Raw genomic sequence first — 19157 nt, 5'->3', positions numbered from 1 at the left:
AGCCAGTACACTGTTTCTGTTCTATCCAGGCAGAAGACCAGAGCTTTACTCTTTTGAAAAACTGAACCTTGGAGGATTGGGTCCTGAGGAACAGCTGAGAAGAGGCACAAAGAACCATATTGAAAACAAAAAAGATTAAGTGAAAGTCTGCAACTAGACCAGTGAGATCTCCCAAATTCCTTAACTCACTCAGCTATTAGAACAAGGACAATTGGGCTAAATATCCTCCCCACAACCCTTGTTCACTCCTACCCCACCTTACACACTCTTTCAGGCAAAACGTTGAAGGACTGTTCTTCAGAAATACTAAGGAGCACCAAATCAAGACCTAATGATCTTGACTTTTGGAGCTATCTCAACAAAATACTCCTACCCTACTGAAATAAGTCCCACCTCAGTACAAGAAATTTCCAATTTGCATGCAGTGCCTCATTTAAAAATATAACAGCCAAGGGTTGCTAGGATTTGAAAACCTCTAACATGAAAAAGAGACTGTCAAAATGAGCAACAAAGGAGACAGTATGGAGAACAAGAATAATCTGTATAGTCAACAGCCTTGGAGAAATAAAGAAGCCCCGTGCATGGAAGAGAGACTATAACAAGGCATTTCAGAAACAGAAAGGGATTGCTGGAAAGTTAAAGATACGACAAGAAAAATAAAACAAAACAAAATAAAATAAAACAAAACAAATAGAAGTACAGAAGATAAAGGTGAAGTTATTGGTTGGAAAATAGAACCAAAAAAAAAAAAAAAGGAGAAAAATATAAGAATATTAGAGAACCAGCAGCACAGGTTCATATAAAAAGAGAACAGAAAATATCAAAGAAAAAAAATAGTCAAAAATTAATATAAGAAAAGACCCCAGAATTTCGAATTTCCAAATTGAAGGAGCCACTGAGTGTTCAGTCTAATGAATGAAGATAGATCTACCCCAAAGTATAACGTTGTAGAATTTCCAAAGCCTGAGGAAAATAGAGGATTCTATAAGCTTCTAGACAGGAGAAAACGGATTTCATAAATAAGATCAAGAGTCAATTAAATCTAGAAAGCAATGCAGATTACCTCAAAATTATGAGAAAAAAAGAAATTCTCGGTCAGGTAAGAGAATAGAATAAAGGAATTTTAGGACCTAAAATCTCTCAAAATTTAATCTCCTATGCACTCTTTCTCAGGAAGGGTAGAAAATACACTTCATAAGTATGAGAAAACATGGCATGCAAAGTATAGGAAAATAAGCACAGGACAGAGGCACAGGGAATTAACAGGAAGATGGAAAAACCAAGTTCCAGACTGACAAGACAGCTATGTAGTACACCTGGGAACAACTATTCCAGACTGGAGCAGAAGGACTGATGGGGAAAACTGGATGGAGACACATTTTATAGAGCTGAAGGTATAGGAAAATCTGTCGAGAAATTGAAAGCCATGTATCTGAAAACAATGACAAAAAACGAATAATCTAAAATATTGTTCAGTAAAGAAGATTTAATAATATTATTTGGCTCAGCAGTGAACAGAGTTTTCATTGTCAAACACTGACTAAACATTTAAAAAAATTGCTAAATCTCTATTGGGATTAAAAGGGAAGAGGGAGTGTATGTTGGAGGAGAATGAAATAGCTAAATCTTGGCTTTCATAGCAAAAATATCTACTATGAAAAATTTAAAAAGTAGAATTGTAATTATGCTATTTACGAACATTGAGATAAATACCAGAAGAAGGTGCTAAAAGAGTAGAAAGTGAATGGGAAGCAGGAATGTGGGGTGAAGAGGAGTGAGGAAGGAACTCTGTGATAAAGGCATATGAGAAAACAGTGCCATAGGATTAATAAGAACAATAACAAAACTTGAGGAGGAGGTTGGATCGTTATATTTCCAAGCTCCTCCTGGGTTGTTATATAAAACAAACATGTATTATCTACTTTGAGCCACTGTGTTAGGCAGTTTCTTATGCACCATTTCAATCCTAATGACAAGTATATCAGGAAAGTGTTTCTTAGTCTTTACTTCCTAGATAAAGAACTCAGACTTGGAGTGCCAAAGCCTTGCCCAAGGTCAGAGGACTAGCAAAGCCAGACCCTACCTTAAGCCTTTTTCAACCTGAGTTTCATGTTCCTACCATATTACAGTTTCATTTAATTATATAAGGAGTTTGATTTTAAGATGTCATTATGGACCACCATATTTCCTCAAGCCTTCCTTCAGCTTCATAACAAGGTAGGCGCCTAGATGATGACTCTAATCCTTCTTTGGGTAGAATTAATAAAGGAAGAAGGAAAAAGGGGAAAGGAAAGCAAGGTCTGAGAAGACTTTTTCTTCCCAGACTCTGTTACCCATATTATTTCATCATCTTGTGTCTTAAAGGTTTGAAAGACTATATTTAGAAATTAATTATTTATGGGGATAAAGAATTTACTTTTTTAGGCAATATAGTAGTATACACTACCAAAAGTGGAATGAGTTAATAATATTAAATATCTTTCAGAGAAAGAAGCCCCTAATATAGTCAGAACATTAAATTAGTCTTCTATAAATTGGTGAGAATATTTATAATAAGGTAATTCCCCTAGATCAGTACTTTTTCCCTTTATATGAATGGGGGTCAGACCTTGAATTATAAGATTAAAAATAAAGCCATTTAATTATTTTCTGGCAAATATGTTTGCTATTACAGAGGCTGTGCCAATTTTTAATTTTTAATAATTATCTTGAAAGAAGTAGTGTGGTTCAATTCAATTCAATTTTGGTTAATTCGATCTTTTATGCTCGTCAAATGAAAAAAAAATCCCAGATTAATACATTGCTCCTTCTTTTTTATATTCAAGCTTTGTATTTGCCTGTTTGACTTAAAAAAAAAAAAAAGGATCAATAAATTAGCCAATCGGCAAACATTTATGTAAAACGATCATTTTCATGGATGGTTAAAACCAATTCTAAGAGCATTTATTTCTGCATTAGGTCAAGGGTTTCCAATTAAAGAGTCTATTCTAATTCTTAATCAATACCAAGATGTAAGTGGTTAAAATTGGTAATTTTTATTCCAACCATAGTGTGTGGTGGAATAGAAAATAACTTGAACAAAAAAGAATACTATAAGTTCTTTTTTCCAGGTTCTTGTTACTTACTTTAACATGTCTAGGAAAGCCCCTTTCATGCATGACCAAACATGCCCATAAATAAAAGTGGGAAAATACCATCCACTGTAACTACTTACAAAGTTCTTAGTATGCTGCAACATGATATGGCATTTTAAATAAGCACAAAGAACCATCTATATACAACATATTCTGGTAAAGAATATGATCTATTTCCTCAAAAAACAGCCTCCTGAACTAGACTGGTTTTACAATATCTACGTGTGAATACTGCTCAAGACAGCAATAACACTTGTACTAATGAAACTACTCACCCATAGATCCTCCAAATTGCAAGGCCTACATAACCATGCTGTGAAGATTCGCTTGGTGAAATTACATGGACCATGCCAGGGGCTTGGGTCAAAGAACTAGTTATGTCACAAGGAATCTTGGGCAAGTAATTGAAATACTCCCAGTCCAAATTTTCTCAGCCATAAAAAGGAAGCCTTGTTTGCTTCATAGGGATTTTGTTAGGTTCAAATGAATAAATAATATGATGGCTACTATACAGGAAGCTCTTTTAGAACCAATTAAATACCATAAAAATGTTATGATATTACTACCAACACAAATAATAATAGAATAATATAAATATTAAGATGTCCTGTGGTTACCACCAAGGGATTACGGAATACTATAGATATTTTTAGAAGTGTCTTGATGACCTTGGGATTGAAAATACAACTCTTACATCTGAATCAGTTAGGGCCCTATACTCTAATTTACTGAAAAAGGAAAACCAGTTCATGCAGCTAGAGTCACATTACTATGTTAGCAAAGTACCCTCCTCCCCAAATCCCACATGTGGTCAGATTTAAGGGCTAATGGTAATTAAAGATTGACACAGAGTGAATAAGATTAATATTAGAAAAGGATTACATCAAAAAAGATTTACATCAAAGGATTCTTTCTCTTTTCTCCCAAAGAAGGCCTGGGACACAAAAGAAGTCTTATGCAAAACATTCTAAGCCTCTCAGTTATTTTAAAAGAAGTTGAAAAATATGATGAGGTAAGCACAATGTTTTTCTACTGGAAAGTACCATAAGTTATAATACACGTAAGGCTTTACTCCACATATAAGAACCAGTACTGTATACTGGAGGGCGAATTGGGTGATGGTTGTACAGGAACTTGGCAGTCTCATCTGGAACAGGTAAAGGAGAGCATTCACAGTAGACAGAATAAGCCATCCCAACAAATTTCAATACCAATACCTGCTCTTTGTTGAGCTACAAAGATGCAAGTTTTCTCACATGGTATTATTGCACAAATGCAGCAAACTCATGTCTATTTTTATAGGTAAACAGTCATTTATCTATGATGTATGGCCATAGAACACACACACACACACACACACACACACACACACACACACACATAAAAGGAATCTAAAACAAAAATAAAAAATAAGAGATGCAGAAATTATGATGCAAAGTCTATTTTGCTTTTCAGTAGCTTAAAAGCTGGGAGGTAATTTCATGACAGATGTCATGTAATTCCATGTCTCTAATTTACAAGTGAGGAAAGGATATGTTCTTTAGAATCACAGCATCAGAATGGAAAGGGCTTTAGAGATCAAGGAGCCCAGTAAGGTGCAGGGACCTGGGATTTTTCCTTTCAGAGTTGTTTTGAGGCTCGACGCAAAGTCTGTACAAACACTTTGGAAAATTTTACATAAACAAAAGGAAACATTTTCAGTAAGGTTTCCAGTGACAGTGCCAACTATTAGCAGAGGCCAGCTTAGGACTCAGCCAGTATTAGCCCTGGCCTATGGTGGTGAATAGATACCTGGGCCAGAGAGACCATGGGATATCACATGAGTTTTCTTGGACTGTACCATTCCGGTTTGCTATATTCAATTTTTGTATCTCATCAACATTTCTCTATAAATAAAGATCTATGTCTTTGGTACAAGGGCTAAGGATACTGTCATCACTTTTCATCCATTTATTTACTCAACAAATGTTCCTTGAGCAACTTACCACATTCCAGACACTGCTTTAGGCACTTGGTTGTACAATATTGACCGAAAGAACATTGAACGTAAGAATAAAACTACAAGATTCTATGCAACTGATAATTCTGTAAAGAACAGAAAATGTAGCCATGGGCCTCTTTAGGCCATGGGCCTGTATCTCTTTCAGGTGTCATGTAGAATTGTTACAATATTACTATTATTTATATAGCACTTGAAAGTTTGCTAACATAAATGTTACAATAGGTCTTCTTGAGGGTTTGTGTCTTCAAGAAGCTTACAACTTAGTGCCACACTGGTTTAAATACTCAAACCTTGCCACTAAGTCTGTGTATCTGAAATGAGATAGAGAACATATGTTCTGAAGTCAGACTATGTCGGTCTCTGTGCCGGCTCTACCACATATCAGGGCAAGGACTTAGGAAGCCTCTATTTCCTTATAAGCCCAGGGAAGATGACAGTAGTTCCTATCTCTCAGGTGCAGACAACCAGACTACAGAAAATTCCCAGTATTTATGAGTAAAGAGAATTTTTAAGATACTTTTCTACTTCATTTTTATATATCGTGTTTGAATGTATGTTGTATGTTCTAGTATTTATTTTATATATATATATACATATATATTTAAACTACATATTTATAGATGAAATTAGATGTCTGAAATAGTTCCAAAATAACACACAGGGAAGAGAGTGATGCGTAGAGTCAAGGAAATAAGATTGGCCATGAGTTGGTAACACTGAAGCTGGGTGACGAGTATATAGGGGCTTATTGAATATTAATCTCCATACTTCTGTGTATGTTTAAGTTATGCTAACCTTTATGCTTCTGAAAAAAACACAATTTTTAATAAATTTACTGTACTTCAAGCTATTTTGAAGGAATTTGTGCTGAGGATATAGTTTATAGACAGAGTAGGACCTCAGAAAACTAAATGATGTTTATAATTTACAAAAAAAAAGATAGACCACAGACTATCCCTCAAAATACACCAGACACTAAAAGGTTAATCTCATAAAGACCACATCTGGAAGAGATAGCAAATTTGACTATGATGGCAAAAGTATTAGATAACCTTAAATTAGCAATGAAGCGATTAACAGGAGAGTGACTCCAGTGAAATCTCATCACATGGGGAAACATTCCCTCTTATAAAATGCATTCATTACAGGTCAAATGAGCCAGATAGCAGGTGGTTTAAAGGATCAAACAGGAACCAAAAAAATATAATTGATGGGTCACAAGAAAGATCATTAGAGATTAAGAATATTTTTGGAAAAAAGGATGAGATGAAGGTTAATCTCTAGAAAAAGAGATAGTAACGAGAACAGTAACAATTCATAAAGAAGTTTAGGGTGGTATGTTTTGTGTGGGTTGCTGTTAATGTTTTTGCCATGTAAGGTGTATACACAGAGGCTGATTCAGGGCACGTTAATTTCTATCTTCTTGTCATGGCCTTGTAGAGTAGGTTTCACAGGATAGCTCTACAGTTTAGTGATAAGTGGTGATTTAATCTTACAAATTTATTTAGCGTAATCGATCACTAAAAGGCTAAAATCCTTCAAAATATATTGAGGTCTGAATGAATTTTCTAATTCAGCTACACATATTGATTACATGAAATAGATGGCTGCCATATCTTCAACTTCTTTTAAGAGAAAGTCACAGAAAATAAAGAATTGGATGCTAGAAGACAAAAAATTAAAAAATGAATGCATGAATTATTATATAAAAAGTATTAATCAATTTGTGAATGGATAGAGACAATGAGTACTTTCGATAACAAATGAAAAAAATACAAAGCTGTTTAATCAGAAGAGATGCTTGTCGTGTAGTAAGATATTTTAACATTTATTAATAAAAGCCTAACATGTTTATTGTACATATTCACTCTTGGAGTGGATTAGGCAGACTTTAATTAAAAGATTACCACTAACAAATGATGAGATCTGTAGGAACTAATGCCTAACTGGGAGACCTGCCTTTTCAAAATCAATTTCTCTAGTTTATATGTTTTCTACATGACAGAGCAGTGTAGAGAACTGCCTACCATCATAGAGCATTTTAGAGCTAAGCAGACCTTCTGACAAATCTTTATGACAGATGAGAAAACCGAGGTGCACAAAGGATAGTGAATACCAGGGTTGAAACTAGACTCTGATTTTCCAAAAATTCCTTATGGAGATCTTTGACTATATTGGACAGTTGCTCCAAAAAGCTCCAGAATCTTGGAGTAAAAGCTCAACAAAGTCTAGGCAGAGTTTTGAAAAGGATATTGTTTTCGCAGAGGTACTTCTGAGAAAAGTTATAAAATCTATAGGTCGATGTTTCCAACTGGGAGAAGGAACTGATTGTGTTTAGTGAAGGGAAGAAGCAGAGTATGCTAATTGGTTGTAAAATTAAACAAACAATAGCTTTTAAATTATGCCAATAACCTAGAAGAAAGTCTTCTATTTCTGGGCCTTAATAGCATCTCTTATGAAGGTCAAGGAAGGTCAGACTTGCAAATTATAGCAAAGCTCAAGCTAAGTGGTTATCATTAAACCACAGATAATTAATAGTTCAAGACAAAATAACTCCAAGCTTAGCCCCAGTTTCTTGAGCTTTGCTAGCTCTGGGGATACTGCTGCTTGAATAAGATCTCTGACAAGTGCTACATATTGAGTGACTCATTAGAACAGTCTTTATTTTGGTATTGTAGCGATCTAAATGTTCAATAAGCAGATCACAATACATTTAAAAATAAATGTTTTTGAAAGTGTACTTTTCTCTATTTCTACCAATTTGAAAGCAGCCCGAGGATAGCAGAAGATTCTAATAAAATTTGAACTGAACAAGTCTCTTGAATTCAAACCCTTACTGTGAGTGAAGGTGGTCCAAATGGCTTTGGAAATGTGTGCCTAATTGGCAAGCATGTTACCAATATGGAGCTCAGATGACAGGAATAAATGTACTATTTCTCTATAGAAAACAATTAGTGAAAAGAACTGAAGCCAAGGCCAGAGCCTGGATGAAATGTTCATAGAACGTGAAATTTGTTGCTAGAGGGAGAAAGGAGCATGGAAGACAATGGGAAAGGACTGAAGGATATAAGTGAAACTGGAATGGAAAAGAGGGCAAATAAAATTGAAAGAGGGTAAGAGAGATTTCATATTATTAGATAATACAAACTACCTTCACTGATTATAAACCTGTCACCACATTTTGTTGTAGCTTTTAAAGACGACTTGTGATTGCTGGAGGTAATTTTATAGTTATTGCTTATTTATTAAAACAGGGTTTTTCAGGCAAATACGATCATATTCTTTAATGGATCCTCACTGCCAAAAGGTTTGTGTCCATAGTTATCCTGACATTCACAGCTATTTTCCATCCCTTTCTTTACTCATTTCTTACTATATTTCACCTTCTCACCTCACACTTGAGCCACAGAACTACTTGCCAGACCCTAAACCACTTCTGCTGGCTCATGCTCCTTGGTTTTTCTTGTATTATTCCCTCTGTCCAAACTGCCCTTTCCATGTGCCCCCCCCCTTCCCTTTACAAGTCTGCTGTCTTAAAAAAATCAGCTGAATCATTATCTTTTCATTTGGGGAACATTTATGAAGCTTTTCCTTACCTATACTTCAGGGAGAACTGGCTACTCCTTTGTATTCTAATGCACCCCATAGACGCTTGAACCATATTAATAATTCCACTTTATGGCATATGCTTAATTGTGTGTTTAGCATTACTAGACTGTGAACTCCTCTGGTTAAGAACCCTCTCTGATTTATCGACATAGAAATAATTCTTAGTATTGTGCTTATATAGAGAAGTCACTCAATGTTTGAAGAATGAATGAATGAATGAATGAATGAATCAAGCAACCACTGGATAAATGCAGATTTGAAGAGACTGGTTTATTTATGCTCCTGTAGCATTATAATTGCTTTAAAATATCTATTAAGAATATAAGAATAAGAAATGCATAAATTCTCATTATCCTTTTCTTGCCTGGACAGAAAAAATACTTCAGAGAATCTCAGAGTTGGAAGAGCCCTTAAAAATAAGTTTATCAAAAAAAGAAAAATCACATTCTGAGTGTGGGAATTATAATTTTAATAACATAGATATAATCAAACTTATAAAGGTCAAAAAAAATCTCTAGAAAACCGAATGACTAAGGTACAAATGTGGGTCATGGTTTAAAGATTTCTTGCAGAGAGTAAGAAAGTAAAAATAAAAGTAATAAAATTTGGAGCTGAAGAGAAAAAAAAAGGGATAACAGAAGAAAACAAATAGACCAGAGCATTATAGAAATAGGTTATTAAAATTAAAAGACAATCAAGTAATTAAATACTTTACCTCAAACAGCATAGTCTATAAATATAGAACAAAACTGGGAAGTATCCGCAAATATCTTTTAACAAGAATTTCTAGTCTTTTCCCACCACAAATGGTTCAACCTTTCCAAACACACTCTTCATTTTTCTTCTAGTCAAAGTTACTGCACAACCTGGCTGTAGGGCAGGACTTCTGATTCTACCCTAAATCATGGTGATGGTCCAGACTGATAGCACTAACAATGAGATGAGAAAGTTCAGCCTAGAGGAAGAATCTGTGTCTGGCCTCCCAGGCAGGCAGTCACAACACTTTCATAAGGGCGATATTTTCCTTCACAGCCAGAGACACTACAAATGGCTTATGTCTTTGAGGTTTCTAAAGAGCTTTCAAAACTATTTTCTATGATATTTTCAGTGGGACAAACAGGGCAACCTTTCCCCTCAATTTGTTTTCAACTGAAATCACTAATTGGTTTGCCTTAACATTGTCCTTTGGTTCAGTGCTATTTATATGCTGCCTTGTTCCAGAAGAAACAGGGTAGCCTAAAATAAAAGTATCATTAAAAAAAAAAAGAAATAAATGTGGCGATGTAAAATGTAATCAAAGAATTAGGTTAAAATGCATAATATCTACAAAATTGTTATGGATATAGCTATGACAACACAAATTAAAACCAGAGGATATACCCTTGATCATTGAACTCAGAGGGCAGAGTAGATTAATAGCCCCATAAGCATTTCCAAGTAATATGAAGTCAATCTTTGGGGGGGGGGGGGCGGGGAGGGTGCGTGGGGAATGCCTTGAAAATCTCCAAATACTGACAAGTAATAAGAACAGCAAGATAGAGGACTTTTGGAAACATGGCTGAGTAAGAGATGTCCTCCTGAAACAACAATAAGCTGAACATCTAAAACTCAACAAAAAACATCCAAATTGCACTGTGTGGGATCTGCACATAAGAGCTACCACAGGTCAGAATCCTGGGTGTAGGATGGTGGACTGGGAGTAATAAAGAAGCTGCCTCTCAAAGGCGCTGGAGCTTCCTGCAGGAGGAGGGGGAGGGGAGAAGGAGCAGCAGTTCCTGCGGTGAGTTCCCTGAACATTCCTGCTTGGGATAGCTGTGGCCCAGTCATCAGGGCAGAAAGCAGAGAAGCAGGAGAGAATCTCAGAGGAACAACAGTTGATTTTTGCCAGCTGAGGTTGCAAAACCAAGGGCGAGCCGCAACCCCAAACCCCCAACCCAGAGGGCCCCTCCCCACATATCTGAGACTATCACTGCAGAGCCCCAGGGGAATCTGAGAAAATGCTGCCAAGACTGTCAATGACATTGACAGGGACTGAAACTGAGGTTAGTGAGCATGATTAAATATGATTAAATACAAGAAAATTATAAAGCATTATTAAGACTTCATATAAAGCAGGGATCCAAGAGGCTTAGATGCCACCTACTGGAAATCAAAAGAAAAGTGCCTAAATAAATAATAATAAACTTTATTATTATATATTAAATCTCTCTGGAAAAATAGCAGAATACACTTCCATTAATGCCCAGGCAGAGAAATAGTCCATTAAACACCATGAACAAACAAAGTGACAAGGCATCTCAGAAAGAAAGAGAAAAATCTCCAGAAAATAAGCTTACAGATATAGAAATATGCAATTTAAATGACAGAGAATTCAGAATGGTACTTTGGAAAAAACTCATTGAGATCCAAGACAACTCAAGTTAACAATTTCAGAAATTGAAAAAACTAGATGAGCAGAGCAAGGAGATTGAAACCCTCAAAAAGAACCAAATAGAACTTCTGGAGATGAAGAACACACTGCAAGAGTTGAAAAATGAAATAGAAAGTTTGGGAAATAGAGTCAACTAAATGGAGGGAAGGATCAGTGATATCAAAGAAAGAAATCTAGAAATAAATGAGAAGCAAGAAGAGAGAAACCAAAGAATGAAAAATAATGAAAGAGAAATTCAAGACTAGCTGATTCCATCAGGAGAGGAAATATAAGAATAATGGGTAATATCGAAGGTGAGGAAAAGAAGCAGGGACTAGAAAGCATTTTCAGACAGATAGTTCATGAGAATTTCCCAAATCTAAGGAATGAGCTGGAGCTTAAAATTCAAGAAGACAACAGAACACCCAATTATCTCAACCTAAAAAGGCCCTTACCAAGACATATTGTATTAAAATTAACAACAAAGATAGAATTCTCAAGGCAGCCAGGGAGAAAAAAGGGTAACTTATAAAGGTAAACCCATTAGATTATCCTCGGACTTCTCAGTGCAAATCTTACAAGCCAGAAAGAAATGGAATCAAATATTTAAACTATTAAATGAAAGGAACTACCAGCCTAGAATAATGTATCCAGCTAAGCTCTCCTTTAGATATGAAGGAGAAATTAAGACTTTTCCAAACATACAAAAATTGAAGGAATTCTCCACTATGAGGCCTGCACTACAGGAAATACTGAAAGAGGTCAGTTCACCTAAAACAAAATAATAAAAAACAAAACAAAACATAATTAAGAGCAAAGTGACTATCAGGCAAATAGAAGCAGAGGAGTGCAACTCTTACTAAGAACAAGTCATTATAAGCTTAAATAATATGAAGAGAATTGTTATAACAAGATAGTAATAAACATTCAGTATACATAGGGACAAATTGAGATAAAAATGGCTGAAAAGGTGAGGATTCAAAGATCCAAATTTGCAAAGGGCAATGGAGATAAGGCATGCACAAGAGAAAGTGGACAACTGTATATAAATAACTATCCTTTACATATTCATAACGGTAACCACACGCCAAAGGTTCAGAACCATTGTATGTAACATAAAACAAGAAGGACCAGAGGGAAACCCACAAAAACCAACCAAAATAAAGAAAACAGAAGCACAAGGACAAGGAAGTAATGGAAACACCGAGCTACCAGAAAGCAAAAGATAAAATGGCTATAAGAAGACATATTTCAATAATTACCCTAAATATAAATGGATTGAACTTACCAATAAAAAGTCACAGAGTTGCAGAATGGATTAAAAAACAAAACCCAACCATATGCTGCCTTCAGGAAACACATCTCAGCTCCAAAGACAAATATAGACTCAAAGTGAAAGGGTGGAAAATGATATTTCAAGCCAATGGCATTCAGAGAAAAGTGGGAATAGCGGTACTAATATCAGATTAAATAGACTTCAAAATAAAAAAGGTAAAAAAAGATTCTGAGGGATACTTCACAATGATGAAGGGAATCATGCACCAAGAAGACATAACACTTATTAATATCTATGCTCCCAATCATGGAGCCCAAAAATATGTAAAGCAATTACTAACAGAACTAAAGGGAGAAACAGACCAAAACACTATCATAGTAGGGGACCTAAATACCCCACTGTCGGATGTAAACAGATCATCCAAACAGAAAATCGGTAAGAAAATAACATCCTTAAATGACACATTAGACCAACTGGACATGATTGACATTTACAGAGCCTTCCATCCCAAAACAGCTGCTTCTACATTCTTCTCTAGTGCACATGGAACATTCTCAAGAATTGACCATATACTGGGACACAGATAGCCTCAACAAATATAAGAGGGTAGGAATAATACCAACCATATTCTATGATCACAATGCTTTGAAACTAGAGATCAACTACAGAAAGAAATCAGGAAGAACCACAAATACATGGAGATTAAACAACATACTACTGAAGAATAATTGGGTCAAGAGATACATAGAAACAAATAATAATGATAGTACAATATATGGAAACTTTTGGGACACGGCAAAAGCAGTCATAAGAGGAAAGTTCATATCATTACAGGCTTATCTCCAAAAACAAGAACGAGCCCAAGATGAGGCAACCTAATGCTTCATCTTAAAAAACTAGAAGAGGAAGAACAAATGAAGCCTAAAGTCAGCAGAAGGAAAGAAATCATCAAAATTAGAGCAGAAATAAATGAAACTGAAAACAAACAACAACAACAACAACAACAAAAAACAATAGAAAAAATAAATACGAAAAAGAGCTGGTTCTTTGAGAAGGTTAATAAAATTGACACACCTCTGGCTAGACTCATTAAAGAAAAAAGAGAAAGGACACAAATAACCAAAATCAAGGAAGAAAGAAGAAATTACAACTGACATCACAGGAATAGAAAAGATCACGCAAGAATACTATGAAAAAGTATATAACACCAAATTTAATAACCTAGAAGGACCAGTACTTAGAAAAATACAGCCCTCCTAAACTCAATCAAGAAGAACTGGAAAATCTAAATAGCGGTAGGGAAATTGAAACAATCATCAAAAATCTACCCAAAAGTAAAAGTCCAGGACCAGATGGCTTCACCAATGAATTCTACCAAACATTCAAAGAAGATTTAATACCTATTCTCAAATTCTTCAAAAAAATCGAAGAGGAGGCAATACTACCCAAGTCAATAATATGCTAATATTATTACCATGATACCAAAACCTGATAAAGGTAACAAACAAAAAAGAAAACTATAGACCAATTTCTCTCATGAACACGATGCAAAAATACTAAATAAGATACTAGTGAACTGAATACAGCAACATATTAAAAAGATTATACATCATGATCAAGTGGGCTTCATCCTAGAGGTACACGGATGGTTCAACATATGCAAATTAATTAATGTGATACACCACATAAACAAATTAAAAAATAAGAATCACATGATCATATCAACAGATGCAGAAAAAGCCTTCGACAAGATACAGCATCTATTTATGATCAAAACACTTAACAAAATTGGTATAGAAGGAAAGTAACTTAACATAATAAAAGTCATCTATGACAAACCCTCAGCCAACATTATACTTAATGATGAAAAACTAAAAACCTTCCCTCTAAGATTAGGAAGAAGGCAAGGCTTTCCACTATCGCCACTGTTATTCAGTATAACATTAGAGGTCTTAGCGAGTGCAATCAGACAAGAAAAAGATATAAAAGGCAACCAAATAGGAAACGAAGAAGTCAAAACGTCACTATTGCAGATGACATGATTCTCTATATAGAAAACTCTAAAGACTCCACAATAACACTACTAGAAACAATAAGCGAATACAGTAGTCTCTGGACACCAAATCAATGTTCAAAAATCCATAGCTTTCCTATACTCTAATAATGAAATGTCAGAAAAAGAAGTTGAAAAAACAATTCCTTTTGCAATTGCAACAAAAAGAATAAAATACTTAGGAATAAATTTAACAAAATAAGTGAAAGACCTGTATAATGAAAACTGTAAGACCCTATTAACAAAAATTGAAGAAGATGCAAAGAAATGGAAAGATATTCCGTGTTCTTGGAGTGGAAGAATCAACATAATTAAAATGACCACATTATCTAAAGTATTATACAGATTTAGTGCAATCCCCATCAAAATCTCATTAGCATTTTTTAAAGAAATAGGACAAAAAATCATCAGATTTGTATGGAAACACAAAAAACCTTGAATTGCCAAAGTCATCCTGAGAAAAAAGAATGAGGCTGGAGGCATTATGTTGCCCGACTTCACATTACACTGCAAAGTGACAGTAATCAAAACGGCATGGTATTGGCAGCAAAACAGACACACAGACCAGTGGAACAGAATTAGTCCAGAAGTAAACCCATATTTATATGGGGAAATAATTTTTGACAAAGGAGCCAAAATCATACAGTGGAGAAAAAAAAGCCTCTTTAATAAATGATGTCGGGAATACTGGAAAGGCATCTGCAGAAGAATGAAACGACTGTTTTCTGTCACCACACACCAAAATTAACTCAAAATGGATTAAGTACCTAAATATAAGACCTGAAACAATAAAATGCATAGAAGAAAATACAGGAACTAAACTCAATTACCTTGGACTTAAAAAGGGTTTTATGAATTTGACCTCAAAACCAGGGGAAGTAAAAGCTAAAATAAATGAATTGGCCTACATCAAACTAAAAAGCTTCTGCTCAGCAAAGGAAATCGTCAACGAGGTAAAGAGAGAACCATCCAAATGGGAAAATATATTTGCAGTAACACCTCCGATAAGGGCCTAATATCCAGAATATACAAAGAACTTATATGACTCAATAACAACAGAAAAACAAATGATCCAATAAAAAAAATGGGCAGAGGGCCTGAACAGACACTTCTCCCTAGAGGACACACAAGTGGCCAACAAATATATGAAGATGCTCAACATAGCTAGCTATTAGGGAAATGCAAATAAAAACCACAATGATTGACCATCTCACATCTGTTAGAATAGCTATAATCAACAGGACAAGTAATAACAAATTTTGGAGATAAAGAAACCCTCATACACTGCTGGCGGGACTGCAAATTGGTACAGTCACTATGGAAAACAGTATGGAAGTTCCTCAAAAAACTAAGAATTGATCTACCGTATGATCTAGCAATTCCTCTACTGGGTATTTACCCCAAAGACTTGAAAACCCATATCCAAAAAGGTATTTACACACCAATGTTCACAGCAGCATTATTCACAGTGGCCAAAACATGGAAGCAACCAAAGTGTCCTATGATAAATGACTGGCTAAAGAAGCTGGGGTACATATATACGATGGAATATTACTCAGCCATAAGAAGAGATGCAATACTACCATTTGTGACAACATGGATGGACCCCAAGAGAATCATGCTAAGCAAAATAAGCCAGATAGAAAAAGGTGAAAATCACATGATCACTTATATGCGGACTATAAACCTAAAAGCGATATAAGAGCAGGACAAACAAACAGAGACTCATGGACATGGACTATAGGCTAGTGGTTACTAGTGGGGTGGGGGATGAGGGGGGATATAGATGGGGTAAAGGGGGTCAAATATAGGCTTTAGGGGGAAGGTGGAGTGGGTAAAGGGGATCAAATATATGGTAGCTGAAGGAAACTAGACACTGGGTGATAAACACACAGCAGAATATACAGATGTCAAATGATAATATACACCTGAAAATTATATAATTGTATTAATCAATAGTACCCCAATAAACTTAATTAAAAAATTTTTAAAAAGGGCAGGACAATATGGAAGCATATTTCTAATACAATGCCTTACTTTGTGTGAGTACAATTATCAAGATGTAACATTCAACTTTTTTTTCTTAACAAGGTAGATTGAACATGACTTTGGTAAACAACATGATAGACGTGTCCATGATGGTAAAATATTTTATGGAATTTAAAATACACCATGGAAAGAATACTCAGAAATTTTATTTCATATTCAAAATTACATTTAAATAGATTTCCAAATAAATTGCAAATAAAGTCTACGGCCATGTTACCCTGAACAAGCCCAATCCCATCTGATCTCTGAAGGTGAGTAGGGTTGGGCCTGGTTAGTACTTGGATGGGAGACCACCTAGGAAGACCAGGTGCTGTAGGCATTAAAAATAAATTAAAAAAAAATAAGGCATTGTAAACTGACAAGGTCCTTGCAATCTGTGAGGTCAACCAAGGGTCGCCTCGCCTAAAAAAAAAAAATACTACAAATAAAGTTTAAGCATTTACAATGAAAAAAAATTAGTTATTTATAATAGGAGAGGAGCAGCAATATATAGGCCTGTGAATGATTGCTAGATTTTTGACAGTTTAAAGCTTTTGAAGTATTAAATTTTTGATATTACCTAATGGCACATGAAAATAGAGAGATGGTAAATTTCCAAGTTAGTAATAATTGATCCCAAAGGATAATTTATGATCTATGATTGCATGAGAGCACATATGTGAAAGTCCTTCATTCATAAACTTTCTACCAGTTGATGATGTTCATCATTGTCATGCTTTGACTCAACGTTACATATTGTGCTTGTTGTACAATTGGGCTACAACACCTGCAGCCACGCAAGGCAAGCATTATATATTGACATTCCTGTTCTTTGGTATTTGAGGGTAGGGCTACATAGAATGTGAGGGTAAACATTAAATATTTAGCTAGCAACACGCAGAAATTGTTACTTAGTTCTTTTTTTTCTACCAAGTCTGCTTCTCCCCAACATGTCTAGATGATAAGGAACCAAATTTATTACCCCGCCAGAAAATGACACACAGCAAAGGGAGGATCAGAGAAGTCCAAGGAGCAAATGAACATAATCTTGCAAGGTTGGTCATGGCTTCTGCCCCAGTTCAGGCATGCCCCTTCATTTATTCACACCACATACTCAGCAAAGCTGTGGTTACACTTGACCTCCGCACACTAGAGATCTGGGATGACTCCTTTCCTTAGTGCCTGACACTGTACATATTCAATAAATGCCGATGACTGAATGGGAACTTGAGATTTATTTTTGTTACTCTAAAGACCACTTATTTTAATCTGAAGGAGGGTATGGGAGAATTGAAATTTCAGATTTTGCATGAGACAAAAATTTATTACATCTGTGTAAGACAAATTAGAGTCAGTTCAGTTTTCCTTCCAATATTTCACCTATTATTTGAATAAGAATCATGCCAACTGTGAGCAAAACACAGGCAGTTTACTCATTGATTCAGTTTTTGGGCACATATTCAGCTCCAGGCATTGCAGTAGGTACTGGGGCTCCTTGTTAAATAACTCACAGTGCCTGATTCCTAATGTATTCTGAATAAATGAGTGAATGAACGAATGAATGAATGAATGACCTGTGACTTGCGCATAGTAATGTTTCAGGAGAAGAGAAAGTTGTTGGCTTGAATCTTATTAGGATACAGGTCACAGAACCTATTGAAAGAGTTCACTGTTTGTGTTGTAAACAGCAGAGCGACATAACCTTGCTCCTGCATCCTGTGTGCAGTCTGGTGCAGAGGTTGCTCCAAGCACATAAGATTCCATAATACAAGGCATTATGTGTTCTGCTGTAAATGTAAAAGAGGGGGCAGAGTGAATGGGAGATGTGAAGATGTTATCCCCATAGTTGGCTAGGGGAAAATTACAGCCGGAACTCTTTCCCAGGAAGGAATTCAGAAACCAAATCCACTACAAAAGAAAGATGACTCCGTGTTGGTTAGTACCTCACTGTCCTTTCCTGTGTTGAAATGTTAGCATTTTCAGATATAATGGATCTTTTTTCCAGGTCATGAAGCACAGACAATGTGCTGGAGGCCTGCACAAAGTTGGCCCATCAGCAGGGCTTTTGCACTTAAAACAAAGATCTGAGCTTTTCTGGCTGTTTGAATGGGACTTGAGGCATTAATTCACAGTGAAATGACTGACAAGTTTGGTTGTGGGGATTAGCTGTGTTGTATAGAAATGCCACGTTGGCACTCCTATACTAACATACTGGACCTCTTAAAGTGTGAACAGTGGCTTCCACCTGACTCTCTAAAATGATAATTTCCCTTAATTCACTCTATTCAAAGTGTACTTGGGGTACTACTAAAAAAATAAAACTAACTGGAAAAAAAGAAAGGGATCCAAATTAGGCATCAACATACTTTTTATTTTCCTTAACAAGGAAAATGAAAGATAAAAAAATTTGCTTTTTGTTGAGTTTACCATAAAGTAAAAAAGAAAAATGCTGAATTAAAATATATTTATATATCATTATAATATATATATCACTAAATATATATCATTAAGTATATATATATATATATCACTGAATATATGAGTAAGGAGTGATTTAAGTTAAATTTTACCCATACAATAATGTTTAACTTTATTAGCTAGAACTATTATACAGTAAGGGTAAGGATCTAATTTTCCATAGTTTC

General features: G+C 35.3%; 1 protein-coding gene and 1 pseudogene across 12 annotated transcripts in view; one reads left to right on the top strand and one right to left on the bottom strand.

Annotated features, from left to right (window-relative positions):
* TRPM3 (transient receptor potential cation channel subfamily M member 3) overlaps nucleotides 1-19157 on the bottom strand; it is a 482939-nt gene that overhangs the window by 277972 nt on the left and 185810 nt on the right. The window lies entirely within an intron of this gene.
* Nucleotides 16734-16852, top strand: LOC118601434 (annotated as a pseudogene).

The sequence above is a fragment of the Rousettus aegyptiacus genome, unplaced genomic scaffold, assembly GCF_014176215.1.
Source record: "Rousettus aegyptiacus isolate mRouAeg1 unplaced genomic scaffold, mRouAeg1.p scaffold_m13_p_3, whole genome shotgun sequence".
NCBI lineage: Eukaryota > Metazoa > Chordata > Mammalia > Chiroptera > Pteropodidae > Rousettus > Rousettus aegyptiacus.
Note: the sequence above shows the minus strand (reverse complement) of the source record. Positions and strands in the feature narration are given on the sequence as shown.